The sequence below is a fragment of the Condylostylus longicornis genome, unplaced genomic scaffold (assembly GCF_029603195.1).
Source record: "Condylostylus longicornis isolate FDR11 unplaced genomic scaffold, ASM2960319v2 ptg000231l, whole genome shotgun sequence".
NCBI lineage: Eukaryota > Metazoa > Arthropoda > Insecta > Diptera > Dolichopodidae > Condylostylus > Condylostylus longicornis.
Window position 1 is genome coordinate 97,090 of NW_026578197.1, and position 21,029 is coordinate 118,118.

At 30.4% G+C, this 21,029-nt stretch overlaps 1 long non-coding RNA gene across 1 annotated transcript in view; it reads left to right on the forward strand.

The window, feature by feature from the left end:
• The first annotated feature begins 326 nt into the window (after positions 1-326).
• LOC129616502 (uncharacterized) overlaps positions 327-21,029 on the forward strand; it is a 56,695-nt gene continuing 35,992 nt past the window's right edge. The window contains exon 1 of the long non-coding RNA XR_008697557.1: positions 327-409. This is a non-coding gene — a long non-coding RNA (uncharacterized LOC129616502). The remainder of the gene's footprint in view (positions 410-21,029) is intronic.

Sequence of the window (21,029 nt, forward strand, 5' to 3'; positions counted from 1 at the left end):
AAGATACCTACAAAAGTTTACAATTGAAGAAAATTTTAAAATTTATTTTTAAAATGCTGACAAAACAAATGTGTGTATATAACAAATGTTAAAAATAAATACCAACACAAGTCATTAATTTACGATTAACTGTATTCATATACTGCACATGTTTATAAAAAAAATCCAGAAAGACGTCTAAAAGAAGAAAACAATTTATTTTTAATATTAATTTCATAAGACGTTCATACATACTAAAACAAACTGACAAAAATAAACTTAAAATAAAAATTTAAATGAGCTTTAAGAAAATTTTCACATTCGTGAAGCAAAAAATAACACTATTTTCAGTTTCCATTCGATTACTTAATAAATCGGTCAAACTCACTTAAGTTTTCAGTAAACTGCAATTAAAAATATATATTAAAATGTAAGAAGTGTTATAATAAGTACATATAAATACGATAAATACATGCAAGAAATACATAGTTATATATATAATTATATGTATGTATATAGATACGTTCAATTTATATATATATATATATATATTTATATTATACTTACAATAACAATACTCCTTCCACAAAATCCATATACACTACATATTTTTGAATAATCATTTAAGCCAGTACCAAAGTATTTTTGTGTTATGTGTATACCTTGTATATTATGTATGCATAAACATTATATACATATATTCGTTATTAAAATTATTAAAAATCATTTTTCGAAAATAGAAACATGCTACTTGCTTTGGTTTAATTTTGCGCAGAAGTTTACATTAGACTTTAATTTAGGTGGCAGCTTATAACTATATTAAAAACTAGCCTTGGACTAGCCTTTATCAAACAAACACTCTAGAAAATTCTCCACTGTTATTTTACGTTTTTAATAATCTATATTAATCAAACTGTTTTATAATAATAAATTTACGAATTGGTTTTAAATAAAAATGATGTCGTATAGAAGGTTAAAGTAATTGTTATAATCACATGTTACGGATACAATATAGAGCTTGTGAATTACGTATGTTATACTATAACTGTAAAGCTTTTACATTTAAAACAATAATTACCGACCGCATTGTGCATACAATAAGGTAGGTGATGTGATAGCAACAAATTTTACATATCCAGTTTTCTGCGGGAACTTCTCCATAGTAGGGAAGTGTAAATAAACTTTTTTGAGTAAATAAACTAACCTTTCGGTCTGTCGGTCTGTCTGCGTGTAAGTGCACGCGAGTATTCGGCTGAACCTATTTTGATGAAATTTATATGTGAGTTTATTTTGGCTATGACAGGGGTTGGTCAACTTTTGGTATATGTTAGACCTCGGGAATCGAACTTTTTTACGGGCGTGTTCAACAGATTTATTTGAAATTTCATATATAAGTTTCATTCAACAATACGCGCTGTACCGTATGTGATGACCACATCAGATTTTTTTTCTGTCTTGTATTAAAAATAGATTACTTTAAAGACATCATTATCTTTTCCATTTTATTTTTAAAACAAAGTGCTGAAAAAATGTAGTTTTAGAATGTTTTGGTTTTATATTGAAATTAGGTAACTTATGTTTTTTAATGTAATTTCAATTTTATTAACAAATGATATACAAAAACGCACAAAGAGAAATATCTGTGCAAAAATTCGAAAATATTTCTTAGAGATGATTCCTTAATGAATTACTTTGTAAAACTAGTGCTAAAATTTCTTTATATAATCAATTTTAAACTATTAGACACTATAAAGCTGTCACAAGCGCATGCAATTCGGAATTGTAAATAAATTTCGAAGGCTGCATCTATTTAAGTACGATAACACCAATCTCTTGATAATACTTGAATAGTTGTCAAATTTGATACAATAATGATTAATATTATTTTGTTCGTATTGCCGAATCACAAACTTGATATGCTGCTCATTATTAAGGTGATAAAATACACCATTAAACTATTCACATTTTGTTTAATGTTCAAATTCAAAAGTATTGTGAAAAGTCAAAAAAGACAACACTATTTGTTTGTTTTAGTCTTTAATGTTATGTAATCAAAACACAGCTGTTAGGTTTACTTTATATAACCAGAATACACGTGAAATACAAATCCGTTTTTAAATAAATGTAGATGCTTGGGCTTTGCCAGGAAAAACTTAAAATAAAAACTTTTTTTTCGGGACTTTTTTAACACAAATGTTTGTATTAATTTATAATAGTATTAACTTATAATTAGAATACAAATACATTTTGCTCAAAATTTAATCATACGAGTAATATAATTATATTTAGTTTTAATTAGAATAAAGTTGGGTCAAAACAACGGTTTTTGTTGTAGCACTTTCCCCTTCAACAAGTGAAAATACTGCTTTTAAATACAGTCTATGTATACCTACCACACCACTAAAAATTATTTTTATTCATATACGAAACTATTTCTAGAATTGCATATATTTAGGATGAACGATTTATGCAATATGAAATAAAGCAAAAATAAATTTAAAGAAATGTTAACATAATGCTCGATTTTAAGGGTTAATTGAGTGAGTTAAGAAAAATAATTATATTTTTTAATGTCATGGAATGTATCGTTAGCTTTTAGCGTTTACAGAAATTTAAACAAGCTTGTGGTTTTTAAAATATAAGGCGTCAAAAATTCAAATTTCACAAATTTCAAGATGCGATAACTTGAGAAGGTGTGGAGAGGAAAAAAATGTTCTTGTAACGAAAAGAAGCATTTATTACTGTCTAAAAGCTCTTAAAATTTCTGGCTAGAGGCTGGGGTCTAGAAAATAAACGACATCAAAATTTGGAAAAAACTTACTTTAGATAACGGTTAATTTGAGCGGCCATTTTGTTTTTCTAAAGTTAACCTTTAGTATACTCCGCTAGGGGAAGCAAGCCACTGCCTTTCTGTGTTTGCAAAATTTCAAAAATGCTTATGGTTTCATTGCACTAAATAGTTAAAGAATGGCATTTTTAGGGTTTCGGGTAGGTATAACTTCTAGAGGTTGGGAGATAGATAAAAATTTTGTTCTACGGAAATAAGTTTCTAGTAAAGATCTGGAAAGACAGACAGAGTGAAACTAATAAGTACTTTTTTTCAAAAAATTTTTGGAAAAGTGCTAAAAACAGGAACGAAGCCAAAAATTCGTAATATTTCTTAAAAAAAATTGAGTATTGGGACTTGTTAGATGTAAAGACATTAACCGTAGTATAACCGCAATACTAACACAAACATACATTTTTCATTGTCATTTCGAAACAGCTTTTCAATGAGAAAGGATCGGAATTTTTCACAATCCAAAATTATTTTCCAAACGACTTTTTTCAAAGAAAATGTTTTTTTTTTGAAAAATTGATAAATTAAAAAAGTTTTTTTTTTAAAAACATTACTTCGACAAAACATTTTTTCATTTCATTTACATTTCATAATTATTTACATTCTTACTGGATATTTTCTGGCATTGTTTTACTTTCGACATCTCACGAGTTTTACAAATCACTTAATAGTTTTTCATGTTCGTTTAGTAGTTTGACGGCAACCTTTTTAAAAATAATTAGCATCAGAGCTGTATTCATATTGCAATAACTTAGTATTATACTGTAGATGTATGGTAATCTTATGTGATATGAGGGCTGTGTAGCAGGCTTATTTAACTAGTATATATTATACAAATAGTGTTGCCGCGGATTCCACCGTTGATGTTAAAAAAGCCCAAATTCCCGTTTTTTGGCATAATCTGTTTCCATATGTGCGATTTTATATGCAAAATACTGGACAATTGATTTCACTTTTCCGATGTTGTTCTGGGCTAACATTCGAAATCGTCCATTGCTGTCATTCAGAACTTTGGTTTGTTTTTACACTTATATAAATACAATAGAACTTGCATATGAACTTTTTTAAACATAAGTTTAGTATGCACCCAATTTTTTTTAAAACTTAAGTTTATGTACATTGAACATATTTACTCATTGATTGTTTACTGCTGGTTTAGTGAATGTGAACATTTTTAAAACATAAATTTTTTTATAAATTGAATAACTATATAACAGAAAGATAAGTTTAATTTCTATCTATACTTACTTATTAAGATGCTGCAATATATGTCCAATGTATTGTTATTTTTTAAATTACTTAATTTTTTAAAGTATATGTATAGTCGTTCGGAAAATGACTAAATAACCAGTAGAAAAATTACTTAAAATTCAACATTCGATTGGATAAATACCGAGTACGGGTGCCTCTGGAACCTTCAAACATGCTAGTATATATACATAATTGTTAACTGAATAAAAAGAAACAATATAATATGTTTAAGACCTTATATAAATGCACAGTTCAAAATTCAGACTATTTTACCTGTTGCAACATTACCTATTGACGTTTCGCTTTTAAACATTATTACTAAAAAAAATTTAGTTTTCCCTTTAAAATGTGCACTAGTCACTATATTCTTTATTCCTTTCAGCATTAAATAAGCATTAATTGTTTTGATTATTTATTTTGGATGGTGTCACATGAAAGTTGGATTTATTTCTGGTATTATGTGTTATATTATTATTCGCAATTTTTTATTTAAGGACTTTATGGTTAATATAGCTGTTGTTGGCAATTTTAAAACTAATCATACACAGCTCACGTTTACAAATGGACATAAAACTTATATATCGGCCTGTATATAATTCACTGGAGAAATAACTAGTTGAGTGCTTATGAATTGTCTTAATTGATTTTTCGTGAAACAGAGTTAATCTATTTATCCCATTCTCTGAAGCCCTACTCCAAATTGGGTTCAAATGTGTTAAGATAGATAAAATATACAACGATTAAATTACATATAAGGTCCCTTTATAAAAACATCTGATGTGGTCAGCACATAACCGACCGCAATGTGTATTGTCTAGTTAACCGAAAGTGTTCCAGAATATTTTTCAAATGCCTGTCAAATACTTCTTTCCAATTTTTAGGCCATTAGTAAGTTTAAAGTTAACACACCTAGAAAAATATAAATTTGGCTTAGTGGAGTTTCGTTTTGTGCCACCCTCATTCCCTGAAATGCTCTCCAGTTAGTTTCGATAGCAACCAGAACTCGAATATCAAAGTTCAAGAAATACCATCCATTCAGTGCGTAGATATGGTAAAAAGTGAAAAATCGGCCCTCAGATCAGTCTCTGAGCCCTGATATTTCTAAAAATATTACATGTTCATTGTTTTAATACAAAGAATATAAATATTAAATTTCACGGAAGTCGATTGATTGTAGTAAACCTCCTGTTGCTGACACCTGATTTCTTCCAAAAGTTATCAGATTCTGTGTACGGTCGAATAAGATAATATATAAAATTTCAAGTAAATCCGTTAAATATTTTCTTCATAATAATAAAAAATTTAAAACAGCCTCGCAAGAAAGTGCAATTCCCGAGGCCTAATAAATCCCACAGTATATAAAATTTTATCGAAATCGGTCAGCCGAACTTGATATACACGCGTGCACACAAAAACCGACGGACCAACAGACCGACAAACCGATAGACCGACAAACCGACAGACCTACAAGTTGCTAAAAATAGTTTATTGGCACTTTCCTACTATGGAGAAGTTCGTTCAAGTTATATGTACACATACATACATGGTTTTTCCATTTCAATTTGTTGTCTAACATTAAACCTATAATTAAAAGATGAGACAAATACAATGTTAGTACCATTATAGAAAAAGTCTTGAAAAGTTTCTATATGCAAATAAAACTATTTTTGTTTTAGTCCCCTTAGACCAACCATCGAATTTTCTTTAATATAGATTGAAAGAGATTCAACGCTCTCCGATTTATTCTGGAACGTTTGTATTCGCTGGACATGTATTTGTTTGGGTAAAACAACCATTTTACAACTAGGTACCATACAACTAAACCGGGTTAATAATTTTGTTATAGAGCAGGATCTTATTCTGTATCGGCAGCCTTGACTTGCGACCTAGGAGCCAGTACAATTCTATATATTTTAATTCCAATTCTGCCTTTTTTTTCTTAACAATTTCCTTCCATTTTAGCTTAACATCCAGTGTCATTCCTAGATATTTTGCCGTATTTTCCTGTGCAATATTTACCCCATTTAAATTAACTCGTGCGTGGTTTACAAGAACTCTATTTGTAAAATTTACTTGTGCAGACTTAGTTTCATTTACTCTTATTCTCCATTTCTTGGTCCAAGCATCAAAACTATTGCTTGCCTGCTGCATCTTTCTTGTAGCGTCGTCAATATTTGATGCTACTGCCATAATTGCAGTATCGTCAGCATATGTAGCCACAATTATCTTTTCTATTTGAGGTACATTTATTGCAAGGAAATGATATAGAATTGGACCCACTGCCCTGAGGCACACCTGCTCTTACTTCTCTAAGTGTGGAATAGTCCCCCTCCTGTTTGACTCTAAATAATCTGTCGGTTAAATAAGAAAAGAGAATATCTACATATTGCTTTCGTAATATTTTTTTTAACTTGTATATTAAACCTTGGTGCCAAACCTTGTTAAAAGCCTCTGACATATCTATAAAAATGTAGCACAAATTTGCTTTTCCTCTAGGGCTTTCTCAATAATATTTGTAATTCTATGAATTTGATCAGTAGTTGAACCAAATTGGTGGTTCGGAATTAATGACCTCTCCTCAATTATAGTAATAATACATCCCATTCTTTTTAGTAATAACTTTTCAGAAAATTTCGACAAAATTGGTAGCAGAGAAATTGTTCTGCAAGACTTGGTCTCATTTAAAGGTTTACCAGATTTTAGTATCATTATAACTTCTGCCACCTTCCAAGCATTAGGCACATATTTTAACCTTAATGCAAAATTTATTAAAATAGTCATTTCAATAAATCATAACCCTCTGCTTTCCTTGACTTTAAACTTTTTATTTCATCCATTATTTCTCTTTGTGCAAATGGAGTGATAACATTTTCTGTTCTCACATTTCCCATTGAAATATTTATGTTTGAGTGTTTGTCATTTGATCTGAAAAATTTTTCAAGATGATCTGCAAATATTTCAGCCTTATCCTTATTTTCTATTGCCAATTTGCCATCCGCTCCCCTAATAGGGGAGACGTGTAAAATTGGCCTTTTAATATTTTTTGCAGCCCCCCATAAGGAATAATTACTTTCTTGATCGGCTGACAAATTGGTAATGTAATTATCAAATGAATCTTCTTTGATTTTTTAGCACTTTTCCAAAAAAATTTTTGAAAAAAAGTGCTTATTAGTGGTGTGAAAAGAAAACTTCCTTTTATTCGGAATAAAATACTTTTTTTTTTTTTTTATTTTTCGCTAATAAATTTCGTGCGCTACATACGCACTTTATCAAAGCTGATTTTCTTCTCAGAGAAGAAAATGTGAACATTTTTAAAACATAAATTTTTTTATAAATTGAATAACTATATAACAGAAAGATAAGTTTAATTTCTATCTATACTTACTTATTAAGATGCTGCAATATATGTCCAATGTATTGTTGTTTTTTAAATTACTTAATTTTTTAAAGTATATGTATAGTCGTTCGGAAAATGACTAAATAACCAGTAGAAAAATTACTTAAAAAAAATTCAACATTCGATTGGATAAATACCGAGTACGGGTGCCTCTGGAACCTTCAAACATGCTAGTATATATACATAATTGTTAACTGAATAAAAAGAAACAATATAATATGTTTAAGACCTTATATAAATGCACAGTTCAAAATTCAGACTATTTTACCTGTTGCAACATTACCTATTGACGTTTCGCTTTTAAACATTATTACTAAAAAAAATTTAGTTTTCCCTTTAAAATGTGCACTAGTCACTATATTCTTTATTCCTTTCAGCATTAAATAAGCATTAATTGTTTTGATTATTTATTTTGGATGGTGTCACATGAAAGTTGGATTTATTTCTGGTATTATGTGTTATATTATTATTCGCAATTTTTTATTTAAGGACTTTATGGTTAATATAGCTGTTGTTGGCAATTTTAAAACTAATCATACACAGCTCACGTTTACAAATGGACATAAAACTTATATATCGGCCTGTATATAATTCACTGGAGAAATAACTAGTTGAGTGCTTATGAATTGTCTTAATTGATTTTTCGTGAAACAGAGTTAATCTATTTATCCCATTCTCTGAAGCCCTACTCCAAATTGGGTTCAAATGTGTTAAGATAGATAAAGTATACAACGATTAAATTACATATAAGGTCCCTTTATAAAAACATCTGATGTGGTCAGCACATAACCGACCGCAATGTGTATTGTCTAGTTAACCGAAAGTGTTCCAGAATATTTTTCAAATGCCTGTCAAATACTTCTTTCCAATTTTTAGGCCATTAGTAAGTTTAAAGTTAACACACCTAGAAAAATATAAATTTGGCTTAGTGGAGTTTCGTTTTGTGCCACCCTCATTCCCTGAAATGCTCTCCAGTTAGTTTCGATAGCAACCAGAACTCGAATATCAAAGTTCAAGAAATACCATCCATTCAGTGCGTAGATATGGTAAAAAGTGAAAAATCGGCCCTCAGATCAGTCTCTGAGCCCTGATATTTCTAAAAATATTACATGTTCATTGTTTTAATACAAAGAATATAAATATTAAATTTCACGGAAGTCGATTGATTGTAGTAAACCTCCTGTTGCTGACACCTGATTTCTTCCAAAAGTTATCAGATTCTGTGTACGGTCGAATAAGATAATATATAAAATTTCAAGTAAATCCGTTAAATATTTTCTTCATAATAATAAAAAATTTAAAACAGCCTCGCAAGAAAGTGCAATTCCCGAGGCCTAATAAATCCCACAGTATATAAAATTTTATCGAAATCGGTCAGCCGAACTTGATATACACGCGTGCACACAAAAACCGACGGACCAACAGACCGACAAACCGATAGACCGACAAACCGGCAGACCTACAAGTTGCTAAAAATAGTTTATTGGCACTTTCCTACTATGGAGAAGTTCGTTCAAGTTATATGTACACATACATACATGGTTTTTCCATTTCAATTTGTTGTCTAACATTAAACCTATAATTAAAAGATGAGACAAATACAATGTTAGTACCATTATAGAAAAAGTCTTGAAAAGTTTCTATATGCAAATAAAACTATTTTTGTTTTAGTCCCCTTAGACCAACCATCGAATTTTCTTTAATATAGATTGAAAGAGATTCAACGCTCTCCGATTTATTCTGGAACGTTTGTATTCGCTGGACATGTATTTGTTTGGGTAAAACAACCATTTTACAACTAGGTACCATACAACTAAACCGGGTTAATAATTTTGTTATAGAGCAGGATCTTATTCTGTATCGGCAGCCTTGACTTGCGACCTAGGAGCCAGTACAATTCTATATATTTTAATTCCAATTCTGCCTTTTTTTTCTTAACAATTTCCTTCCATTTTAGCTTAACATCCAGTGTCATTCCTAGATATTTTGCCGTATTTTCCTGTGCAATATTTACCCCATTTAAATTAACTCGTGCGTGGTTTACAAGAACTCTATTTGTAAAATTTACTTGTGCAGACTTAGTTTCATTTACTCTTATTCTCCATTTCTTGGTCCAAGCATCAAAACTATTGCTTGCCTGCTGCATCTTTCTTGTAGCGTCGTCAATATTTGATGCTACTGCCATAATTGCAGTATCGTCAGCATATGTAGCCACAATTATCTTTTCTATTTGAGGTACATTTATTGCAAGGAAATGATATAGAATTGGACCCAAAACACTGCCCTGAGGCACACCTGCTCTTACTTCTCTAAGTGTGGAATAGTCCCCCTCCTGTTTGACTCTAAATAATCTGTCGGTTAAATAAGAAAAGAGAATATCTACATATTGCTTTCGTAATATTTTTTTTAACTTGTATATTAAACCTTGGTGCCAAACCTTGTTAAAAGCCTCTGACATATCTATAAAAATGTAGCACAAATTTGCTTTTCCTCTAGGGCTTTCTCAATAATATTTGTAATTCTATGAATTTGATCAGTAGTTGAACCAAATTGGTGGTTCGGAATTAATGACCTCTCCTCAATTATAGTAATAATACATCCCATTCTTTTTAGTAATAACTTTTCAGAAAATTTCGACAAAATTGGTAGCAGAGAAATTGTTCTGCAAGACTTGGTCTCATTTAAAGGTTTACCAGATTTTAGTATCATTATAACTTCTGCCACCTTCCAAGCATTAGGCACATATTTTAACCTTAATGCAAAATTTATTAAAATAGTCATTTCAATAAATCATAACCCTCTGCTTCCCTTGACTTTAAACTTTTTATTTCATCCATTATTTCTCTTTGTGCAAATGGAGCGATAACATTTTCTGTTCTCACATTTCCCATTGAAATATTTATGTTTGAATGTTTGTCATTTGGTCTGAAAAATTTTTCAAGATGATCTGCAAATATTTCAGCCTTATCCTTATTTTCTATTGCCAATTTGCCATCCGCTCCCCTAATAGGGGAGACGTGTAAAATTGGCCTTTTAATATTTTTTGCAGCCCCCCATAAGGAATAATTACTTTCTTGATCGGCTGACAAATTGCTAATGTAATTATCAAATGAATCTTCTTTGATTTTTTAGCACTTTTCCAAAAAAAATTTTGAAAAAAAGTGCTTATTAGTGGTGTGAAAAGAAAACTTCCTTTTATTCGGAATAAAATACTTTTTTTTTTTTTTTATTTTTCGCTAATAAATTTCGTGCGCTACATACGCACTTTATCAAAGCTGATTTTCTTCTCAGAGAAGAAGAAAATCCGTCCGTCCGTCCGTCCGTGTGTCTGTTTACAAAACTTCTACACCCCTGAAGATAGAAAGCTGAAATATAGATTTGTACGTATATAGATCTTTACTAGAAACTTATTTCCGTAGAACAAAATTTTTATCTATCTCCCTCCCCTCTAGAAGTTATACCCCTCCAAAACCCTAAAAATGGCCTTTTTTAACTATTTGTTGCAATGAAACCATAAGCATTTTTGAAGTTTTGCAAACGCAAAAAGGCAGCGGCTTGCTTCCCCTAGCGCGGTGTACTATAGTTAAACTTTAGAAAAACAAAATGGCCGTTCAAATTTACCGTTATATAAAGTATTTTTTTTTCAAATTTTTGATTTCGTTTTTCTTCTAAACCTCAGCCTGTAGGAGCTTAAAATTTTAGGGGCTTTTAAACATTAATAAATAGTTAATTTTGTTAGAAGAAAATTTTTTTCCATCTCCACCCCCTCTCAAGTTATCGCCTCTTAAAATTTCTAAAATTTGAATTTTTGACACCTTATATTTCCGAAACCACAAGCTTTTTCAAATTTCTATAAACACAAGAAGTCAAGGGTAAATTCCATGACATTAAAAAATATAATTATTTTTATTAACTCACACAATTAACCCTTAAAATCGAGCATTATGTTAACCTCACTTTGTATTAATTTTTGCTTCATTTCAAAGACTGAATAGATCGTTCATCCTAAATATATGCAACCCTAGAAATAGTTTTGTATATGAATGAAAGTAATTTTAATAGTGTGATAGGTATACATAGACTGTATTTAAAGCAGTATTTTGCTAATATTGTTGAAGGGAAAAGTACTACTATACAAACCATTGGTTTGATCCAACTTTATCTTATTTTTGTTTTTAGATTCGGAGTGAGTCGACTGAGTGCAGTTTTATCTGTCGGATCTCTTGAGTTTTCTGCGTCTGGCTCTTCTCTTTTCACTTATCATATTCAGTATTTCTTTTCGGTAAGTAATACCCACGGATTTATGCTCATATTGTTTTGTATTATTCCAGACACCCATGTGTATGATTTTATTAAAATTCTCTGCTGTTTTAAATGTGTCTCTGCTACTAAATGTGTCTCTGATGTATTTTGGGTCCTTAAAAATATTTCTAATATACGCTTTTTATTGAGAAATTCATTTGAATTTGAATTCCGTTCCAAGACGGAATTCTTATTTTATCTTCGTCCATTATTTTTTATTCTTTTTGGTGTATATACAATCTCCGTGATATTTTGCTCATAGTTTTTATCATATTTGCATCATTTGTCACATTGAGCTGGACACTGGCAAAACCTCTGTGTGTGCTCATATCTCTGACACTTTCTGCACTGAGGAACTAAATTATTTCAGCTCAGTGACTCAATTTCAATCTTCATGTGCTGAAGTACATCAATTCTGTAAAGAGGGGAAGTCGGATCATAGTGATCTTGTTCTCTTTATTCTGCTTTCTAATTTCATTAACGACTTCAATAACTTTAAAGCTCTTCTCTCTTGGCTCATTTTCAATATCTTCAGGTTGGCACCAAGGATGCAAGCCTCTAGCCATCACCTTGTCATTTAATTTTCGTAGGTATGCCACTCTATTTTAGATTAATTTATTTTTTTTGTTAACTCTCTGTAATATTGTTCTTGATCAACATTGATTTTAAGTTGATTATTATTCCTGATTTTAAGTTGACTCTGAAGGTTATTTTGGCTTCTTTTAGCATCTTTTTTATTTTTGAATATTCCTCTACATTGCTGCGCAGTGCAGCGGGGGAACGTACCAATCTCAGATGGGCGAATGGAACTACGTGTAACGTGGCAAGGAAGTTGTGGCCAAAGCTAAAATTGCGTCGCGTAAGGAAGCTGATATCTCTCCGGGTGGACATAGGCGCGGAGATAGAGGTTTTGACTGGACACTGTCTGATTTGGTGTTCATGCCAGAAGGATGGGCCGCCCCGCAAAAGATCTCTGTAGGAGCTGCTGTGACGAGAACAAGGAGGAAACGGTAACCCACCTGCTATGCTCGTGTCCGGCGTTGGCGAACTCCAGGCGGAGGTTTCTTGGGTCCCACTTTTTTGGGCGGACTAAGGACCTAGCGAATGTAAATGCAAGAGATCTTCGCTGGTTTCTGAAGAACTCGAGTTGGTTCTAATGAGGGAGAGAGGGAGGATTCGGCGGCATCACAAGGGGCCTTGGGGGCCTAGATGTACCCTTTGGGGGGCCGTGCAACCTAACCTAGCCTAACCTACCACAACCATTCCTACTGTGAATACTTCGCACCCCTACTCGCCTGGGATAGTGATATTTGATTACAATATAATATGTATAGAGCTGAATAGTTCTTTTTAATTTGGAATAGGGTATATCATTAATATAAATTTCAAAAAGATCTAGTCCCAGAGTACACCTCTTTGGAATTACTTAGAATCGTGCCTACTTTGTCTGATTATGCAAATATGTTTTAAAAAACTTTGCCTGATTTGGTATGATACTCATTTTAACATGTTTTCATAACAAAAGTTTATGATCTACACAATCGAAAGCTTTTTGCATATCAATAAATACGTAGGACACATACATTTTCTCATTCGCATTTCTTATAATAAAATTTGTCAGATTAAAAAGAGCAGCTGGCAATAATTCAACAAATAACAGGGCAATAATTCGAACGATATGTTATTTAACCACCCTTGAAAATTTGCGTTATATTGACAAGTTACAAGTAATGAATTCGATTTTTGTGTAAAAAATTTGATAAATTTGGTTAATCACACAATCTTCTCTAACACTTTCACTGAGCTCGGTTTTGTGCTAGATTTTTATACATGTACGAATGTATGTTCGTTATGTATAGAAATAATGGTCTGAGGTATTTTAAGATACTCAAATGTATGTTTTTAATCATCGTCCAATTCTGAGTTGATTTACTTTGTCTGTCAGTCTGTCCGTCCGTCCCTCCGTCCCAACGATAACTCAAAAACTAATTGAGCTAAGTTCACTAAATGTTCAAATTATTTATTATAGTAAATGCCAGAACCCTATTTAAATAAGATATGATCGAGGTACTGGTTCAAGTAACTGTCATACAACTTCAAAATAAATTTGCCTATATCTAAGAAACTATAGAAGTCGTAGTATTGAAATTTGGCACATGTAAATATATTAGTAGGGCCAATGTGTTTGATACAAATCGTTGAAATTGCTTGGCTCCTTCTGGTAGCTGCAATACAATTTCAAAAGTTATTTACTGTATCTCAGAAACTATAAAAGCTGTGATATTTAAGTTTTGCAAGCTGCCATACAACTTCAAAAATTATTTACTGTATCCCAGAAACTATAAAAGCTGTGGTATTGAAATTTTACACAAGCAAATATATTAGTAGGGCGAATGTGTTTGATAAAGGTCGTCAAAATTGCTTGGCTTCTTCTGGAATGTATTAGTAGGGCCAATATGTTTGATAAAATCCGTTAAGATTGCTTGGCTCTTTTTGGTAGCTGTCATACTTCAATATAGGTTGGCCATATCTTAGAAAATATTGAAAACACCGTACTGAAATTTTGCATAAACTAATATGGTAATACGGCAACTTAAAGTCATAGTCTGCCCCATAGTTAGCTATGGCATACTTATACGGGTGTCACAGAGTTGACACCGTCAGCTCCATTTTTTTCTCGTTTAAATTATTGTTATTAAGATCATAATGCGTGAAATTATTATCATATTTAAGTTATGATTAGTAAGATTATTAATTTTGTTAGAGGTATTAGAATTTCTGTAGATATTATATTCAATATGATTTCCTTCGTATATTATTTCGATTGTCTCCTCCAAAGAACTATGATTAGAGCTAAATACTGTAAAGCAGATTATTTCCATAAGTTTTCTTTAAAAATTTATAAGTCCTTTGTTGAGCTGTAGGTTGTGTCATTTTTGTTCTTTTCGAAGCTTATTTTTTGTTTTATGTCGAAAATTGTAAAGAGGTTGTAATGTTTTGTTGTTATCGGAAATATTATAAATATAATCCTAATTTTATATAAATTTTAATTTTATTATAAATAATTCTGTTACTTTATTGAATTTATATTTTTCTTCATTGATGTTACATTTTTACTCTAATATAAATAGTTTTATTATTTTATTAAGCTTTTGCTAATTGAAGTTTAATTTTTTATTATTTAGTTTTATTATTTAGTTTTAAAACTAAAGTTTGTTTGTAATCCTTTGCTGTTTTATAGTTTTTCAACTTTCTTCTTTTTTTTTGTCATTTAAGTGCCACGGCATTAAAAATTTAATTATTTTCTTAACCCAAGCAATCAACTCTTTAATTCAACTATTATGTTAACGATTCTTTCAATTTTTTTGGCTTTATTTCTAAGATGCATACAATGCTCAGCCTAAATGTATGCAATTTTTCAAGTATATTCGTATATAAATAAAAATAATTTTAATAATGAAGCAAATAACTAGATTTTTTTAAAAGCAGTATTTTTAGTTCTTGAAGGGAAACTGCTACATTAGAAATCGTTGGCTTGACCCAACTTTATTATTTTTTGTTAATCCACCGGAACAGTGGAACTCAAATGTAGAAGGAGTCCTTTTAAAAATCGAAAAAAAACTAATTTATTTTTAGTCAATCAACCAATTTATTGGTACAAAATTAACTAATTTTATATCATTTTACAAAAATCACAAAATATTCTTAAAATTGCAAAAACTATTATAAAAAATCTTTTATCTTCATTAAAGACATAATACTAAATTCTAATGAAATTTGTTTATCTCTAAATTATTGTATAAACCAATTAAAAATATAAGAATATAAGTGAGTACAATATAAGAAAGAAAATGCGACATAAACAATTTCAAGTGTTCATTAACATTATGTTGAAAAAGAAAAAAAAATTAACTTGCTTATGTTTTTTAAGAAGTGGAGTATTTGAAAAAAATTGTATTCTTTCAACATTTTTTTACTTCGAATTTAATAGCAAATTACCATATCCAACTGCAAAAGTAGATAAATGAAGCAATTTGTTGCAAAAAGGGATATTAGTGAAATGTTTCACCAGTAAAATATTAATTAACAATAAAATACAAAAAAATATTAATTGACGATTTTCGAAATAGGCAGCATTTCAAAGAATGTGTGATATCAAAATTGCAAATGAAACTCAATTACAAACTTTTAACATAATATGATCCAAATTGTAAAATAAAAAATTTTTGCAATGTCAACTGTTCCAAATAAAAGCAAGATTAAAGAAAATTTAAATTGTGTATTTTAAAATTTGAGTATACTTTACTACAGGGCAGTGGCTGTAACGTCAACGCGTAGAGAGGGCAGCTCTCATTTTCCTTTTATTATTTTAAAAAAATATGTAGAATTTATATGAAGCAAAAATAATGTTTTAAGTAATTTGCATCTAAAAGTACTTAAACAGATTTTCACATAATTTTGGAGTTTTATTTTGATATTTGCACAAAAAATTGCGAAAAGAGAGAAGTTTCATTCCAAATAAATTTTCTCAATAATACACTTCTTAAAATTTATAGAAATTCAATCAACATAGACCTTCCTTATTGCCATTTAAAAGAAACTGAGTTAAATTACGAAAAGAATTTCAAAATAAAATTTAAATTGAAATATTCATAGGGTAAATTCACAAAAAAAAATATTTTCCTTTCTTTGCCAAACTTTACAGAAAACCGTTTTATATTGAAGAAAATATTTTTAATAATTTAGAAAGCATTTTTAATAATTTAGTGCTTACCTAGAATAAATCTGAAATATGTTTGACAAATCAAAACTTTTAAACCTGCAAAAATGGGATAATTGATAAAAAATGTATGTACATTCGTAAATCATAGCGTGTTCAAAGCTTTAAAGCATTGTTAAATTTTTGTTTTTTAAATATTTGAAGTTTAAAAAAATCAGCATGGAGATATGTAATAATTTGTTGTTACTGTATTGTTTAGCTAACACAATTTGTATTATTCTTCACTTTCAAATTGTGAAAAAGAAACAAATAAAGTTTTATAGCAGTTTACATACCGCATTACATAAGACAAATTTATGTTACCTAAACAATACATTGTAAAAAAAATTAAAAGTTTATTTATATGTTTTGGTCACTATTTTATAAAAAAAAATCTGATATGGTCAGCACATAATCGACCGCAATTTATACTGTTTAGATTAGTAAAAGTATTCCAGAAGATTATGAAAATGCTCTTTAAACACTTCTTTACAATTTTAAAAACACTAATAAAAAATGTGAATTTGGTTCTTAGGAGAGTTTCATTTTGTGCTGTCCGAACTATACGAAAATTTCGTCAGTAACTTCTGGTGACAGCCAGAACTCAAATATTAAAACTCAAGAAATTCCATCAATTCGTCCCGTAGATATCAGAAAAAATGTTAAATCGGCTACCAGATAAGTTTCCGAGATCTGATCTTACCAAAAATTTATAGCTTCATTGCTTGAACACCTCAAAATTTCAATGAAATACGTTGATTATTGTTCTTTATATACGCAAAAATGTATATTTGGCCCGTAGTAAAGGTTCAGTTGCTAACACCTGATTTCTTCCAAAACTTAGGAGGTTTCGCGTACGGTCAAATGAAGCCTATATATGAAATTTCAAGTAAATCTGTTGAATGTTGTCGTCAGAATAATCAAAAATATAAAACAGGTCCAGCTCCTGTGGTCTGATCCCAAAAACTGATCTATCCGTGCCATGGTCAAAATAAAAAATTTATATGTAGTACACATAATATAATTGAAAAAAAAATTTTAAATTTCATATAAAAATGTGGAGATGTTCGATTTAAATTTTCAACGCAAGCTATAATCTTTTGAAAGTTTTAGTAAAGTATACGATTTGCTTTTATTTGGAATTTACTAAACAATTTCAATTAGTTGACATTGTAAAAATTTTTCAGTTCACAATTCGAAACAAAACTATAACAGGTAAAAAAAACCTGGTCAGGTGAAAATAGTAATAATAATAATAATAGTAATATTAAAAATGATGACAGTCATGAGTAGAAGCGCCACGCCCCGCAGGCGTAGGTGGCACAAACATCATCTGTCAAATTGGACTTCTACACAAGGCAAATGTCCTGCTCAGATAACAGAAAAAGATTACGCGCAAAATTAGATATAGCCTCGGAAATAAAAATGACCTCACGGTAACCAAAATTAGCACAGGAACAAGGATAAGAATGGCACAATGGAAGAATTAAGGCTTGCATAAGTACAACAACCAATATTCTGGTTCTCTAATCTCTATAATATCAATATTCTGGGTATAAGTATAGTGAAGTGGAATGGTGATGGAAAAAATGTCAATACAAATGACAATCCCGTAATTCTCAGTGGAAAATATACGGGACTGATGTCGTGATTATAATAAGAAGAACATTTCTGCATTAAGAAGCGTCATATCGCTATTCTGCAATTCTATGCACCGGCAGAAAAAGCCGATAGCGTAAAAAACATGACTTCTGCAACAAACTCACGGCAACTTTACTTGAAATTTACAAGAGCGATATAATCATATTAATGGCTGATCTATATGCGAAAGTTGGTAGTGACGGTAGCGGTCTTCAGAAAATTATGGAGAAACCATAAGGGTCAGAAACAAATACGGAGAAAGGTTAATAGATTTATGCCAGACCTTCGAACTCATAATCGGCGGTAGCAAGTTCCCCTACAAAGGTATACATAAATGCACATAATGATGGTAAACCTTTCCTAATGGTAAAACTATTAACTATATTGACCATATCTGTGTCAGTAGCAGATGGAGAAGTTGCATGATGGATGTAAGAAATGGAAGGGAACAGACGTTGAAAGCGGCCACGAGCTGCTCACATACGATACCGAGCTTTACAAAACAAAATAAATGAAAAATTTAAAAACAATCCAAAAAAAGAAAACCGACAATATCCCAGCAAGCATCGATCTAATAACCTTCTGATTTTCACCCAACTACGCTACACAGTGCCTCGACTTTACATTTCTAATTCTTTATTTTATTCATATTTCGTATAACTCTTGAAAAACCATTCTATTTTTAATTATATATATAGCTACTTCTGAGTTGTGAAAAAGGGCAGATAACTTTTTCTTTTTTTATTAAATAAAAAAAAATAAATTAAAAAAAAAACAGGAATGTAGAGGTAACCACGAAGGATAACAACTTTTATTTTTATATTGCTATACCAATTAGCATTATGGAAAAATTAAATTTGAATAAATTTTTCAAAAAACGGTTACCTGTGATAACAATACCAATGAACGATTTTAAATGCTGTATGTTGATTACACACTGTTCCATAAGTATTCCTGATTTCTTAATAGTTTATTCAAAATTTCAGCACTGTAATTTTAATAGTTTCCATAATATAAGACCAAATGACTCTCGAAGTTGCATGGCACCTACCACAACAAGTTTTATAGTTTCATTAGCTTTCGAGACATGGCTAAATAAGTTTAGAAGTTGCATGGCAGCTACCCGAACCACTGCCACCTTTCAAACATACGTTCATAAAGGTATACTTAAAGATTAACATTTTAACATTTAGTGGAGAAAAATTAAATACATATGTTAGTTGTTATGGTTTTCCAAGTAAATTTTAAAAATGAAAATTTTTATTGAAAAAATTTGTTCGATATCAATTTTGCAAAAATATTTTAGAACTAGAATCAGCTGTTGAAATGAATTTAAGTAAACAAATAAGTTATATTTCTGCTGAAAAAATTTAAAAAAATTATGAAAAGGTTGTTGATGTTGTTAAGTTGTTGTTGATAAGTCTTCCAAAAAATAACAGTAACTTAAAAATAGGATTAGATATTTAACGAGCGGTCGATCATCCGCGTAAAATTCCATTTAGCTAATTATGACAATTTGAAAAGGGAATTACAAAAAATAATAGATTTAAAAGTTATAATACCAGTAAGGGATCCTACCGACTGGGTGAATCCGCTAGTTTAAGTTAAAAAACCGAACATTTGCGAGGATGTTTAGATCCTTGAAATTTAAATAAAGCGATCTTAGATCGTATTATTCATTTCCAAATGTTGGAGAATGTAAATCAAAATGGGGTGGCTCTAAATTTTTTAGTCACTAGACGCGAATTGCAGATTCTGGATGATATCTTAAGACGATTTTTCCTCGCGTTTTTGTACTTTAACACACCTTCTGGTCGTTTTCGATTCTTACGTTTACCTCTCGGAATTAATGCTGCGCCAGAAATTTTTCATGCCAAATGGTTAAATTTTTTGGAGATATTAGGAGTTTATTTATGTACATTGATGTCTTCCTTGCTTTTGCATTTCCGCGTGAAGGACATAATTTAATATTATAAAGTGAAAGATACATATATCATTTCACTACAATTTTTTAATGTCACAGATTTCACTTCCTGACTTAGATTTAAATGAAATTAGCAATTGTACTTTAAATTAAAAAATAAAACTAAAAAATATTTAAAGGTGGCCTGAAAATAAAAAATTGGTGGACAGATGTGTAATGCCATATTATAAAATTAGGAATGACATAGACAAAATTTTATTGAAAACTTCTCAAATTTTCATTCCAATAAGCCTACTTGATAAAATGCTACGTTATTTCATGAAAGGCATATGGATATAAAAGTTTCACTATATCAAATTGTGAAACTTGTGCAAAATTTCGGAATTCTAATCCTAAACAAGAAATCAGGTTTCAATTTCTACCTCATTATATTTTTTATTCATTAAATTAAAATGCGGTATAACTATTTCATAATTTTCACTTAGCTTGAAATCTGGTTCCTTCTGAAGATTTTTTACCACATCGTCACCCCTTTTTTGGGGAGTCGCACTAATTTTGAGGTTTACTGGGTCGATTGTTTTTCTTCAAATCCGTCTTAGGTACATTTGACGTTTGCTTTTTTTTGGTTTAATGTAAACATCTGGATTTTGCTTAACCGTTTTAGCATATAAAGAAACTTGTTTATTATTGTGTTTTTATACCTTGCACTTCGTGAAGGGTGCGGGTATATTCACTTTGGTAGGAAGTTATATATTACGCTTAGCAAGAACATATATATATTCTTGCTTAGCGTAAAATTCTGCGTTGATTTAGACATGTCCATCCGTTCGCCCGTCCGATCGCACGATAACTCAAAAACGAATAAAGCAATCGGTACCTAAGTTTCACAAGGTGCTTATTGCGCAAACGGCGGCTGCTATTGTAATTAGGCCAATCC